We start from the raw sequence: 16658 nt of genomic DNA, 5'->3' as shown, positions 1-16658 counted from the left end.
TTAGGGTATGAAACAACACTTTTAGGGGTTTATAAGCCCTTGGTTTATGGACATATGTGATTGGGGTTGCAGTGCCCAAATATGTCTATAATAGTTATATCAAAACAAATTCATGAAATTTCTGGGGAAGCTTCAAATGCATTTGCTAGCTCCCTATGTAGTCAAGAAAATTACAAATGGTGGCATAGTTTAGCATCACAAAGCTGAATGGTGAATTGTTTCTGAGTAGGGTCAATGGAATTCGATTGAAATGGTATAAAGAGGATCCTGCCCAAGCATAATGACTATATTATGGTGGGATAGTCTTAGTACTCCAGGTAGTTGCCTGAAGTACAGGACTGTAAACTACACTACCCGAGAGGTGGAAAAATGAAGTAAGGGGACTACGTGATGGAAGCTTGAAGTGCATCAGGAGGAGTTTTGCCAAGAGGGCTACACCATGGAGGTTGGTTCCATGCAGCAGGGTTGAAAAATAGTCGTTGGGTGCACTGTAGATGATTGGAGAGTAAATTTTCTATTAGGAGGAGCAGGGAGGCTACAATTATGGCGCAAATATTTGGAAATCTACTGCCAAAGATGCATTTATGATAGAAATTTGAACAGAATAGCCAGATTTGAATTCAAATTCACCTATAAATCTAGCCAGCTAGCTAGCTTTAGAAAACTTTTCTTTCAGATAATTTTCCTTAACCCTTGCTACCAGAAAGATTACTGTATGTCTAAGAAGATTTTGGAAGACATTTTAGCCCAACTAGAACTTGCCAACTTACCTGAGTGGTGTTGGGAGATCATCTTTGAGAGAATGACGACCACTAATCCTGCAGAAGCCACAAGTTCTAAAGCAGCAGCCCCTGAAATCGTACAGGAAATGGAAGCAACATCCTAAATACCTGTGACGCTGAAGTCACCTAGGCCTAATTCAGTTGTTGAGAAGAAATAGAAGAAGTCACAACAAGTTCTAGTGCACCAATCTCTAAGGAAAAAACCTCGAGAGATTTGCCAAAAGGGGAAAATGGATAAGTCAAAGCAACCATGTGAGCCCCTCGATCTTGATGAAGAAGAGCTTCACGGAGGAATTGAGGAGATGGAAGCTAAAGAGGGTGATCCTATGAATCATCTCCTGAAGTATATCCCACCGTGAAAAGGTAAAGAGAAGGTGCTGAAAGACCTAGATACTACCAAATTTATGGTTTCTACACCATTGTTTTTAGAGAAGGTGGTGTTTGAAGGTGCACTCTTAAGACGCATTTCCTTACTCAAGCTGGAATATTGGGACTTGAAAGACCATGAGAAGTTCCCACAACTTATACTGAACAAGTATTTGGTAAAGATATATTTCGAAGAGATAGGAATAATGCAACTGGAACTAATGAAGTGGGTTGTAAGGGTTGAGAAAGCAAGCCTGTTGAACATGCTCTACATGTTGCATTTCAATAGAACCAACATCGACATAGCCTTTGTTCGACCATTTCTTACACTAGTGCATGATGGGTGTCTCTAGGTTGGAGAACTCATCCCTATTATGGATATGCTCATCCATCGGATCACTATGTTGCACCATCAAGGGATGGATCCAGTAGAGGCATTTGGAGGAAAGACCAAGAAAAACAACTGACAGACCAAATTAAGAACAAGTTTGGCTTGGTGAAAAAGTCATGCAGATATTCCATCTGCTCCATTAGAGACAAGGCAACACATTTTTCCACATAGATCTTGGCTTGCAAGATCAGAAATGTCGTGCGAATGAGGTTCCAACATTGGTAATTTCACTAGCTGTGCAATGTGCAAGGGTGTGCAGCACAACTGGGCATAATACCTCTCCAAGGAGTTTTTGGCAAACTGTCGGGAGGCCCAAGATGAATGAAAATAATTTCACTATCCTTGGCTGCTACTGTTGATTGCAATAGTCATGCAGAGGCTGCTAGAAGATAGTCAATTCCCTCCACAAGAGACTGATTTACCAGAAGCCGCAAATTTCACTTCGCTATGGGAAACAACGGACCCTGTGCGAGTCATGGAGACTAAAATGTTTTGGATGCTAGTCAATATGGATCTATGTGTGGTGATCAGCAGAGTTCAAGGTGGAATTTCACAAAGTGTGTATCCGCGTGTGACGGGATCCGAAGAAAACATGGTACAAGTTACCTTACTTGGTTAGTGAGGAAGATTTCCAGGAGTCATTGGGAAATGGTCAGGGGAGTGGTTGCACCCTTCAGATGCACGTGCAGGTACAAGAAAGGCCAGGAAAAGTTACTCCATGCAAACCATGACCACACAAAAGTAGAAGGAGGCTGAGTAGGCCACAACTAGAGAGAAAGTTGTGCAAAGAAAGAAGGAAGTTGTTGCCAAGGTAGCTGCTGCAAAGGTAGCTACTGGGAAAGATAGGTTGGATAAGGAGACTACTATTCATGTTGAGGAGTTTGCTTCTAAGAACACTGAGGAAAAAGGGGACTCTGATGTCAAAGGAGGTAGGAGTGAGGAGCAGAGCACTCCCTTTAAACTACAGAACCAAATGAAGGAGACAATTTCCGGACCTAGAGAGAAGTAGAAATCCGATAAACACACACACGTTGATCCAATGGTCCTCACTGAGGGGGACTTGGATGAAATCAAAGATAAGGTCCATGACACCACGAAAAAACTACGAATGCAATTCGAACAACATTACCAGCAGGTGCTAGGGAATGTGCAGAAGGATCTGCGTAACCTACATATTCAAATGGGATGGCTACAATCGAGTGTTGGCCAGGCGACCAGGATTGTAGTGAGCCTACAGCAGGCAAGCACAATTGTGTTGGATATTGGTCGAACTCTGGACCTCAGAGTCATTCCACTGCTAGAGGGGTCCTTGCGTACATAGTTAGAGGAAGGAAACACTCAGTTGGAACAACTCAAGGACTTAGGTGTCAATCTCAAGATGCTTCCTATTCAGACCCTCCATGAATTACATTAAGCAGTATTCGATGAATTGAGGGTCAGGGAGCAACGTGCGCTGCTAGTAATCAGTGAAGTAAAGATAAACAACAAGGAGATATTCTTAGAAAAGGCGGAGGCGCTAAAAGATAAGGAAGAAATGTCCACACACCACCAAACCTTAGAGGTAGCCATTACACAGGCATATAATACGGTGATAAAACTCAACATTCCTGAAGATGCAAAGTCAGCAACAAAAATTTGGATTTTGGTTACAGCAGTCAGGGAAGCAAAGGAGTAAATTGGCCGAGTCCTATGAGTTACAGATACAGATCTCAAAATTGTATGTAAAGTTGCATCTGACCACTCAGCCAGAAGTTTGGGAGCAGCATAGAGCTGCAATTGAAGAGGGAATGGCCACTTTGGACATAGAAGTGAAGAACTGCATAGATCTCTTTGAATAGGCCATGAAAATTTGGACATCTCTGCAGGTAGAACCCACTCTGCAGAAGATTGTTACATATATAAGGGAAAAGGAGCAATAGTTTGAAAAAATTAGGTTGACTACGTGCACTTTAGCATCGATCCACTGCTTTGCTCGACTATAGGAAGGAGAACAACTCCAAATAGCAATTGAAGAACTGATATTAAAAGAGGTCATCTTGAGGGCTAGACACACCCATAGACAGAGGAAGAATATCAGCTCACTTTGTGGGTTCAAGGAAAGTTGAAGACCATCTAGTAGACACAAAGGATGATGGGCCTAGCAGTGGAAGGCCCTATTACAAAGAAGCTGATAAAAAATGTATAGCAAGATGCGATGCAGGTACTACTGATTTACAAGTGATGAAGGTGGAGTTATGTAAACTCCAAGATAAGATTATTGTGCTAGTCGAGTGACTTGAGAGTGAGTCACCCAATTTGTGTTGGGGGCCTATTGGGATAGGGTCCCTGGGGTCAAGATGAGTCAAATTGTGGTTAAATTTTGTAATCTTCTTTTGTAAGCATCTAAAGTCTCCGTGAAATGTGGAAGTGGAGCATGAATCTAGTATGAGTCAAAGGGGCTTTAGTCCCTTAGGTGGGTAAGTGATAGAGAGTTTTGAGACCCGCCCATGGTCTGCGGACCATGGTATTGTAAGCAAAATGCTATATATAGATGAGTCATAATGAGTCCTAGAGATAAATAAGATAGAAGAATAATTTTTTGGCAAGAAGCTAAGGTGGGAAAGGTTTGTTTCCTGTACTTAGGTGAAAGGGGAAGGATCCTACAGCTGAGTGCGCGGAGGCCTTGGTAAGTCCACAGGTTGAGTGTGTGGGTCCATGCAATTGAGTGCACAGGGAAAAGAAGTCTATACTTGAATGATTATACTTAATAAACACAGTTTTGAGCCAATTTGAATGCATATGTGTATCATTTCTTATTTTTGAGAGTTTATGTATCTTCACTCTGTGTTATGATTTATATGAATTACTGTGTGAAAATAGTATATCTATAATATTAATGCATGTTAAGACTAATTAAGGACATTCGCAAAGATCTTGAAGTTATTTAAGTTCATTTACAATAGTTGTCTGTCCAAAAGAATTAATGGTACACGAAAGTATATCTAAACCATAAGGGCTACAAGAACCTATCACACAGGCCTCTGGATGCAGAAATCTGGTTCTTTCATCCCCCAATAGTGCTTCAGGTAAGAGTGCAACCTGCGCTACGCAAGTTGTTGCCAAAAGGGCCAATAGTTAGGGTTTTGTTGGTTGGTGCAGATAACGTTGAACCTGGGTCAGGCCCCACCAAGCTAATAGGATTATTAAGATAATAAAGAACCACGTGTTGGAAATAATTCTAAATACTCCATTTAATATCCATAATTGCACCATTCCTAGAGTACAAGACAAATCCTCTTGCATATTTTCCTTAAGAATGAAGCAACAGAGAACCAATTGAAGTTTTTCCAATCTCCCATTTTTCATCTCTCCAAGACATCACCGACAGCTAGTCACCATCCATAAATTAAAATCAAGGAAAATATCAATGCACATAAAAAATGGTTGTTAATTTTATGGTTGAATTACACAACGTGAATATCCATTGCACATAATTAATTTGTGGACTGTGCAACTTTATGTATTATTAAATAGGTTTATTATGTTCCCCTCTCACAAGATATAAAAGGTCAAATGTCTGTTTAAATATAAATTTTTAGTTTTTCTTTTTTGTGTGTTTAGAGATTTCATTGTGTGTGAAAAAGATCGTTTTTACTATGTGGTGTAAAATAGAGTCATATTAGAACTTTATAAATCTTGTTTTTACAATTGGTAAAAAGGAGCAATTCTCAGTTTCTTTTCTTGTAAATGAATTTCCTTCTTGAAATCAGAAATCAAAAAATATATTATTGTTGGGCCACTAATTTTTCTTATTATTATCACTTTTTAACGTCTATTTCATCCATTTCTACCATTTTTTATCATGTCATTTATCATAATTTATCATATAATTCCATTTTATAATTATTTGTGCTCTTATGGATAAATACTATTTTTCTCCTTTATTTTTAATATATTGAAGATTATTATGAATTATTTTTCCAATGATGGTTTATTAATGAATTTTTATCACTCACAATTTTAGCCTCCAAGATCTTTTCCAAATTGAAAATTTGATTCCCATTTCATAATCAAATATCCCAACTCAAAAAATCGTTGGGATAAGACGTGACAATTTTGTGTTAGACTTTTCAGACAAATGAAGGTGAATCTTGAAAATGTGAGACATGGGTTTTGTGTAGAACGGACCAAATTAGTTTTTCATGAATTTTTTTTCAAAAATTCGGTTTCTATTAAGAAAAACGAAAGGTTATTCGAAGACGATTTTTTCAGATTTGATGTTGTCGCCGTTTTCCAAATTCTTCAAATTGCAATACCATATTTGACTTGTTCCTACTGAATGATGATGGGAAGATCTTTCATATCTGATCTTGTTTATTTAGATTATGTAATCAATCCAAAATTGTAATGGAAATCATTTTGTAATCAACTTTGCTGTAACTTCCCTTTGCTCTTTATGTATTTAAATGAAAACAAAGATCAAATAGGGGGGGTAATTAGGAGATACGAGATGGACAATTATTAGATAGGATGTAGGAGAAGAGATGGGAGATGGGAGATGAACAGTTGTTCAATTTGAGGCAAAGCTAAGAGCTTCATTATGTTGTAATTATTTCTCTCATATATTTTAATGAAGGAAGTTATCCATTGAGTTCTACGTATGTAATTTGTAATCTGATCTAAGTGAACTGTGTCTTGGGCAGTTGGGCCCACTACCTTGGATGAGGTGTTGCCTTGAACATGTAAATTAGTGTAGTTATTTGTTTGTTTTTTTTAATTTTAATTGTCATTCCTTAAAGTAGATTTCCTTTCTTTTAACTAATTTGTTGTTTGCTGCATTTTCTAGATTTGTTATTTCATCCAATTTCTAGATTTCAGTTAATTTATTACTCTAAATTAGCATTTGAATTATGTTGGGTGCAATATATTAAATTCCCAATTCAAAAGTGTGTGGTTTAATTTAGTAATGATTCAAGTTGTGTGATTAGCATAATTGTTTTTCCGGTCATTTACTTTCTTGTTTTTAATTTTAATTTTATTATTAAAGTCTTACATTTTATTTCTTGTTGAATGAGCTTGATAGTATAAAACACAATCATATAGAACGAGTGTTATCTATTGGTATTTGTTATGCATATTTTCCGATTTCCTTGAAATAAGATGCTTCTCAGGTTGATAATTAATATTCAAGTGATTAGTTGCTTTTATTAAGCAATTAATTTTCCCCGACAACTATTATGAACTTTGTTCTTGAAATTTATTTCTATTGTGTTTGTGCACTACTATGTTTTTCTATGTTTTATCCTCTTCCTTTTCTTTCACTTAGTAACAGAGAAGGTTTATCAGAGCCCAGGAGTATCATATCACATTTATTAGAATTGGACAAGGATTCAAGGTTTATATCAGTGAGTTATGGAAGCTTCAAGTACAAGCTTGAAAAATACTGAAATTCCTTAGTTTAATGGGAAGAAATATGATTATTAGGCAATCACAATGAAAGAATTGTTTTGTTCTTAGGATATATGGCATCTTGTAGAGAATGGGTTACAAGAACCAATTAATGTGGCAACATACAATGCATTCACACAGGAAGAATGAGATTTTCTACAAGATAATAGGAAAAAGGATGTAACAACCCCTGGTTGATTTTCCATGTAAATAAAATAAGACCAAGGTCATGGACACCTATTCCAAGTTGAAAGTTGGGCAAGGAAATATAATGGGCATCACTTCTAGATTAAAAATGGCTATGGAAATTGGAAAAGTCATTTGGAAAAGGAAAAGGGGCAATAATTGGGATTTAATTATGAGAGATAAAGGAAAATAGGAGAAAAGTAAGGTCAAGAGACACATATTATCATGTAAGGGAAATTAGATGAAAATAAAGGAAAATTAAGAGAAAAGAGACATCAATGATAAAAAGGAATCAGAGAATCAGTTCACATCTTTTAAAGGCTTTGAGTTTAAAAAAAAATCATTCTCTCATAATCATGCATACTTATAGAATTTCTGGAGCATTCTTGGAGCACTAGCAAGGGAGTGCAATTAAATAGGTGGATTAATAACTACAATAGGGACACTCTGCAAGTAATAGGTTGCATGTATAGTTTACTTGCTTATTTCTGGATGCAAGGTATATGCATGTGATTCCTTAGTCATGTGTTGTCATTGGCATGGATATTTTCCTGGATTGAGAATGGTTTCAACCTTACCTTTCGATTTCCTGAATAACCATGGTGTTGTGGGTTTCTCACTTGTATTTCTGATTGATGCTTATGGTCCCTATGGTTTTGGGTTGGAACATATGCACTCGAAGCCTTGGAACATTTTGGGTTGAGTTGATACTTCCTCGATCCATTGGTTGGGATAAAGGATTTTGAACCCTTACTAGATTGAGTTACTAGTTCCTAGAGTCGTTATTGGAGGAAAAAATCTAGAGCCCCGGAAGGTTGCGAGTTGAGTTTCTAGTTCTTGGAGACCTATACAGCTTGGGTAGAGATCGATCTGGTTGATATTAGTGATTTATGGACTATATAGGTCAGATCATTGTTATTTAGGGTTGAGGTGGTTTGGCCTCTAGAAGCCTTGATGTGGTTTTGTTTTGGTTAAACCCATGAGATGCCATATTCATTCTTGGAATATGGCATGGTGGTGATTCGCTGAAAGTGATATTTTGGTTTAGCCCAATCAATGGTCAGGTGGTACATGGAAGTCCCTGACTCGGTTGGAATTTTCATATGTTAATATGAGATACCTTCCTATTGTGATCTATGACAATTGTAGTGATTATGTTGGAAATTTTATGGTTGATTTGGCATGGTTTCCATTTTTGTTTATATGTTGGTTATATGATGTATTCCATCTATGGAATTTGACATGTTTTGATAAGTTATTGAATGGTTGATGAATGCATGGATGAACAAGTGACTGTTGTAGCTAGATAGAGAGGGCTTAGATCCTTCTTGGTGATTCTTAGACTAATTTTAGAAGTTTATGATCATTTATTAATTCATGACTTGTACCTCACTCATTCACCATATTTTTGATGAAATGTGTATCACAGATTAGGCATGCCTAGGTCAAGTTCTTGCTTGAGTTATGAATGGTTATCATTGTTAACATCTTTTCTATGCTTTTGGAAATTTAAAGTGATTTTTTGGAAGTGGTTTGGAGACTAGCCTTAAAAAGTGGCTCATATTTTAGAATCGCAGACACAAAACTATAAGATTTAGGTCATAACCACATGGAAGTAGGCTTGTGTGTGTGGTTGGGGTTTAAGCATGTGAAAAACTAGTTCTAACTCAGGATATAGTCATTGGAGGTTGTTGATTGACTTCTTGGTGATCTAGTGCTCCTGAGGGATGTCTATAAGTTGTTGGTGTGTTGGGCCCACTTCCATAACTAGAACTTGGAGGTTGGGTCATATCATAGTGAAACTCATCTCATGTTTACCCTAGTGAGATTGTGAATTTAGGTAAATGTGGGAGGTTGCATTACATGGTGGTATCAAAGTGAAGTTACAACACTAGACCTCGAGGTAGTTGTGATTGTTATGCATGCATGTTCAATTGTGTATCTAGTCATCATGCATGCATGTTCAATTGTGTATGTGTTCATCATGCATGCATGTTGGTTATTTCTTGTGACGGTGATTGTCACAGTTTGTGTCATCCATTAGGGGAATTTTGAGTTCTAAAATGATGCTCCTAAGGAAATTATAAAATAATAGTGGAAATAATAAAATAATATTAGATTACATCATCAAAGTTTCAAGGGAAAAAAAGAAAAAACTAAATTTTCAACTCATATTTTCAACTTATCTCCCTATGGGTTTACTCAAATTTTGAGCGGGAACACTAGTTGGATGCATAATTTGATTCCTCATCCGAGGAGTACCCATGTCGCATATTTTCTATGGACCATGCTACACGAAAAATGATAAATACATGAAAAACATTATTGTAATCATGTTTTTTCATGTATTTCTCATTTTTCGTGTAGAAGAATCCATCAAAAGTATGCAACATGGGTACTCTTTGGATGAGGAATTTAATTTTGCATCCAACAAATACTCCTGCTTGAAATTTGAGTAAAACGTTAGAGAGATAAGTTGAAATTATGAGTTGAAAAAATAGTTTTATTATTTTGTAATATTTTTACTTTTTTACTTCATAAATGGTCAATCATCCCCCATGATTGACATCATCATCTGGAACCCTATTGGTTCTTATAAATTTTATTTTGGTTGTACATTTCTCTCAGGTGGCCCACTTTAGACCTCAAAATTCCTCTAATGCATGATGATGTTGGAGTTGATGATATTGATATGTTAGTGTCATTATATATATATCTATATATATATATATATATATATATATATATATATATAGTCTCCCCTGAAACACACTGAGGTATGATTTTGATTATGTTTTTATTTGGTTTATCTAACATGGATAGGAAAGAGAAGATCAAAGATAACAAACATAATGGTGGACTATAGTTCACGTGACTCTCCCTACCGATCAACTGAGAAACAAGGAGATGTAGTATACATAGATAGGATAATATGGGGTATAGAGGGAGGAACCCAAGAGAATAAGGTAATGTAATAATAATAAATGGGTCATAATTAATAAATAAAGTGGTTAACCCACATTATGTAAGGGACCACAAGTAGTTAGGGAATAAAGTGATAAGCCCATTGTATTGATGTATGGTATTGAGAGACCCATGGTAATTACCCATGGTATTGTATGTATGAAGCCTATATAGAGGCTAGAGACTCTCAATTGGTATATGTCAAGTATTGTTGTATTGACAAAGATATGGCTTGTGGAGTGATCTCCTTCCTTAAGGAGTAGTTGTATGGTGTTACCCTATCTCAAGGGTTCTGATTAATAAAGATATGAAGCTTCTATATTTTTTCCTTGTATTTCTCTTGGATTATTTTTAGTTATTAGGAAAATTTTCAATTTTAATACATTTTAAGGTCAGGTATACTACAAGTAGTATCATAACACTTTCTTAGTTAAAGTGGGGAGAATTTGTTTTTTTTTGCATGAGTTTTTTGGGCAGTGAGTTTGCATATCAGATCCTAAAATTGTTGTCCAAATTTTTCAAAACCAAATAGTAGATTTGAATTCCTCATGAAAAAATACTAATTTTAAAAGAACAATTAGTCGAATCAGAGTTTGGATGAGGGAGATAACACTGATTTAAAATTAGTTGTTTTACAAAATTTTTCCTGACGCCAATTTGTGGATGGTGACTCTATTGTAATGTTTTATAGTTTTTTTTGAATAAATTTAGAAATCCAATTTTATATCTGATATCTTCTTGAAGAATAATCCAAATAATAATAAAAAATGATTGAATCGGATTCCAGATGAGGGAGATATCGCTGATTTAAAATGGCTATTTTTTAAGAAATATTTGGATGGCTCAATGGTTGCATCACAAATGTGAGTTTTCTGAGTGCCCAGATCATGATTTCAATTACATGGGAAGATGCAGAATGGTCATTCCATTTTTGAAAACAGACTATAATAAGGATTCTAAGCCATATTGACCAAAATGTATCCATTTTAAAATTTGTCGTACAAAGGAGGTAATTTTTTTCAAAACCCTCATTCTACTTCATAGGTTCTACTCAACTATTTTTAACAGGGAAAGTTGATGGCCCTACAATTTAAGTATTCCTAAAAATGAAAAAGTCAAAGAGATTTTGGAAAAAAATAGTATTCCTCTGGTGGAACTCAATTGACACAAAGTAGTTGGTAAGCCTTCCTAATGAAGAATTTGGAAAAGTCCTTTTAGGCAAATGGTCGCATGTTAGAAGATAAGATAATGAGACACAAAGGGGTTATTTTCTATTGGTATATCATTATTACCTGTTCATGGATGTATTCAGAATGAAAAGATCATTGCTTCTATCAATTCTAGTTGCAAGCATAATCTAACCAATCACAAATTGGCCAAATGCTTTCAAGTTCCAACAAGCATATTGCAAGCACAAAGGTTGATGGGGCACTTATTCAAATATTTAAGGACTTGAAGGTGACCATGGATAAATATATATTACATGTTGATTTTTAAGCTTTATACATGGATAAGGCGAATGTTTTTGGTTATCCTTGGATGGACTCAGTGGCCACCATCAATATTAATGTACAAAATAAATTCCCAGAGCTATGGTATAAAAAGAATAAAATTACCTTACACAATATTTCCATTAGAAACTAGGCAACGACTATGAAGGAAAAAGTAAAATGATCTAATAACACTGACACATCATATGATGAACCTTCGATCGTAGACAATCAAACACATACCTCAAACCATGTACCAGAAAAAGTAGCAAACCCCACACAAACACCAATAGTCAAAGAATTAATGAAGGATATACCATCAGTTAAAGCTTTAGCATATCATCACCTGTATCACCCATCAAGACAATAACCAAGAAGGTGGACATGAATTATAAATAATGAAAACAACCCCTGGACGACACACAAAGAGGTGTGACGATCCACCCATAACACATCAACACTTAGGAACCACTAGAACCAGCTTCCATCTCAAGTGAGAGAGGCACCAACTAGATTGAGCATTCATCTGTCTCTGGGATGGCTAGATGCATGTGTATGGTACCAATGGACTACTCTTTTGAGTAGATATTATTATTTGTGTTCTTCTCATGTTTCAGGGATGAAACATGTTTAAGCGGGGTTGAATGTAGTATATCTAGTGGGGATAATATGGGGTACATAGGGAGGTACTCAAGGTAATAATGTAATGTAATAATAATAATTGGACCATAATTAATAAATAAAGTGGTTAACCCACATTATGTAAGATACCACAAGTAGTTAGGTAATAAAGTGACAATCCCATTGTATTAATGCATGGTATTGAGAGACCCATGGTATTGTATGTATGAAGCCTATATAGAGGCTAGAGACTTTCAATTGAGATATGTCAAGTATTTTTTTATTGAAAAGCATATGGATTTTGGAGTGATCTCCTTCCTTAAGGAGTAGTTGTATGGTGTTACACTACCTCAAGGGATTTGATTAATAAATATATGAAGCTTCTATATTTTGTTCTTGTATTTCTCTTGGAATAATTTTCATTTATTGGGATAATTTACAAGTTTAATATATTTGAAGGTCAGATATACTACAACATTAGTAAAAACAATTAATGAAAAATCTTTACCTCTAGTGTACTAAAGTCCATAGTCCATTGGGGCTCTTAGATATTTGAGAATCCTCTTAGCTATTAGAAGATGACTTTGTATGGGCGTTTCTTGAAATCTTCCAACAATACCAATTTCTTGCATAATCTCTAGTCTATATGTTATTAAGTATAAGAGGTTTCCAATAATAGATCTATATAAAGTCAAATCCACATCTAGTGAGTCACTAGTCTTGTTCAGTTTGCAACATGTAACCATTAGAGTGCTTACCAAAGAACATTCCTCCATACCAAATTTATTCAAAACCTCCTTGATATACTTGCATTGTGAGATAAAAGTTCCATTTGAAGATTGTGCAATCTCCAAACCAAGGAAATAAAAAAGTTATCCAAGAATATACATCTCAAATTTGTCCTTCATAAAAACTTCAAATTGACAAGATAGACAATATGAATTAATGGAAAAAATAATATCTTTAACATATACAACCACCACAAAACAATTTCCATCAATGGGTTTCATATATGAATTACTATTAGTTTCACCTCTTTTGAAAACACACTCGAGAAAATAACTATATAACTTATAATATCAATCCTTTGGGGCTTGCTTGATACCATACAAGACATTTTTCAACATGCAAACATAATCAGGTTTATCTGACAGTTGAAAACCATCACCATGCTCAATGTAGAGGTCTCCTTGCAATTATCCATTTAAAAGGGGAGATATGACATCCATCTAATATATCTTAAATTTATTAAAACAATAAAAACCCAAGAACTTGCCAATTTCTTCTAATCGCGCAACAGGAGAAAAGGTCTCATCAAAACATAAACCTTTAATTTGTGCATAGCCCTTGCAAACTAACCTTGCTTTGTTTCTTACTAGTTCACTAACTAGGCTAACAGTTCCTTTACCCACAATCTTACTAGGTGCATTATTTTCAAAGGTCACATTACCTTTGTCAATATGTTATCATGAAAAAAGGTGCTTTTATATCCTGACATTTTCCTGGAACAACCATTGTCAACATACCATTGACTTCCTTCATTTTGAGCATATAAAATCGCATTACAATTTTCTTCATTTTCATTTTTCTTTCATACTTTGGGTTACTAGCTTATTTTATTGATTTATGGATTATGCATTTTGTCTTTAAATCTGTAATCAGCTTCACTGTGGCCATAGTTTTGACATATGTAGCATTCAAACAAGTTTTTAGTGAGAAAAATCAATTGCTATACCTCGATCTACTCATCATTTGCCTGAAATTTTGATTATTAGGATGATAATTTCTTCTTCTTGGCTTGAGTTGTCTAAATGATAGATTAACCTTGCAATTTGTTGCCTTGTTCCCATAATTAGTACAAGAAAAAAAATATCCAAGAAATATGTCCTCATACTTGAGAAGAAAATGATTTATAAATATTAGATGAGCTTGTATTTGAGAAATTTAAACTTGTATGAGACTTGTACCTCTCTGTTGAGGAATTTGATTTTCCTCTCCTACATTATTAGTCTTTTGATAACCATATTTTGCAATTGTTGATTTTCCTGTGGTTGAAAATTGGATTGTGTGCTCCCTTTTTCTCTCTAATGTTGCATTGGGTCAAATTTGGTTGCTTCATTGTCTGCATTTCTTACTGCTTGCACAAAATTAATGGATTTATTTCCATTTATATTAGTTTTTCAGCTTGAATCAACCTCAAATCCAAGCTCCACTCTATTATTAGAGACTCTTTGACCCTCAAGAAGTTCATTCAAACTTCTAGTCTTTTTTCTATTTTTTTCATTAAAACTTAGTTGAGTTTTAGCTTTTTCAAGCTCTTTCTTTAGAGAAACAATTTATCCTTCATGCCTTTCAGATGCTGGATTCTTATCATTGAGCTAATCTTTCAAGATTTCTTGGATCTTCTTACCTTCAATTTGCAAGAATAGAGGTTCTATAGCTCAAATTTTTCCTTGGATAAAAAATTCCTTTGTGTTTTATTTTTCTTTCTCAACATTTAAATTTCTTCAAGAGGTCTGGTCATATTTCCTTCTAAGTAAAATTCAACTTCTTCTCTATTAGAGTCAACATCTTCTACTTCTAAATTTTCTATGGCCATGAGCATAAATTCTTTTGAGCTTTCATAAGCTCTATACTCCTCTAAAGATTGACTTTCTTCAATTTTAGAAGTGTTGTTGTATTGTGTGTAGAAGCTTTTCTTCTTAAACTTCTTTTTTTCCCTTGCACTTTTCTGAACTTCCTCTTGGGTCATATTCATTCTTCTTTGGTTCAAGAAAATTAGAAGCATAGTGACCTACTTTAACACATTTAAAGGACTTAAAAGGTGGCTTAGCTATGTACTTTCTTGAGCCTCTGCTATAGGGATTTATGCTCAGATTGACAAATGAGAAACCCTCTCAAGTTTTCCTGGAACCTAAGGTAGACAGATCAAGGGATCTGTTGTAATATGGCTAGATTTATTCAACAATGCAAGTGATAAGCTAGAATTTGAAAAGCAGAAGTGAGAGATAACTTTTGTATCCTTTCACACAAATTAGATGGAGCAACAAGTGTCGTTGATAAATTTCCTTAGCTAGCTTTAGGTAAAAAACTTGCACACAAAGAAAACAAACATGATTTTCATGACCTATAGATTTTATAAATTCAAAGCACTAACAAATAAGCAATAGGGTATCATTAAATGCATCATCAAGAAACCATAATCCAAATCATTGCAACATAAGCACAATAATCATAAACATTAGAAAATCATATGTATGAAACAATAGGATATCTATATATTCAATCAATGAAGGAAGATTGCAACCATATGCGTTTGTAGCATGACCTCCTCCAACTCCTAGCTCTTTAATCTCTCTATCTAATAATATCTTGGTAGCATAACAATACATGAATTTTGATCCCAATCTCAATGGCCTAGCCTCCAATATATCGGCAAGGGGAGGCTGAAAAGACAACTAATTCTTCCTTCAGCTCACTTTGGACAAAAGCCAGAAGGTGGAAGATGTTTTCTCTACCGTATTTCTTTCTCCCACTTTATTATGCTTTGTTATGATAGGAAACATTAATGGATGATCTAGAGGCAATAATTCTCCACCTTTTTATATTTTATTTGAGTGAACAATGGAGTCACAACATTTCAACTCATGATTTTTTCTTGTTGCTACGTGAAAGCATGGTAATGTGGGCTTCATGAAGATACAATGCATTCATAACTAGGTTAAAGAAGGTTACTTGTCTATGGCCACTGTTATAAAACTATGATCTATCTAGCAAGGTGTACTATTAATGTCTCAAATAGCCTGAAACTAGACGATGATATTATCCTCTAAGCTAATAAGGAGGTTTTTTCCTATATAATAGATGCCTGTAAAGTCTGAGGTCAGAGAATAAGGTAATGGTCGAGATAATTTATAGCATAGTTAATGAGATAGATTGTCCAAGTTTTAGAATAGAAGAAGACCTGAAAACAACAAACACATGTCAAATATATAATCATGTCCCGAGTGAGGCATTCCTATTCTTAGTAGTTAAACTATAATGATATCTAATGGATATATGACAGATTGAGCCAATCAATAAGCATAATGTTGATAGATGTCATAATGTCATCAATTCGATAAGATATCTCTGAAAAAAAATAGTCACAATGTGGGAGAGGAAACAAGGCTAAGTTATCTAATCCTCTACCCAAGGTATTTGTCACTGTCACATAATAGCATAAATCTACACATGTGAATAAATGAGCTAAACTCAAACATGTGAGAAATTGTCTAATTACTGATCAATAATGAAAATTATTAACAGACACGAGGATGGACACTGATAAGGATGATGGTATCCAAGATGTGTAGTATAGTCTAGTGAGTATGAATAAAGGATTTGATGTCAAACAATCATAGAATTGTTCAAGTGGGAGCCAATAGCGAA

Source organism: Pinus tabuliformis, chromosome 5_2, assembly GCF_031772625.1.
Source record: "Pinus tabuliformis cultivar Carrire ecotype Pingquan chromosome 5_2, CPIR1, whole genome shotgun sequence".
NCBI classification, from domain to species: Eukaryota; Viridiplantae; Streptophyta; class Pinopsida; order Pinales; family Pinaceae; genus Pinus; species Pinus tabuliformis.
This window is presented reverse-complemented; position numbering follows the sequence as displayed.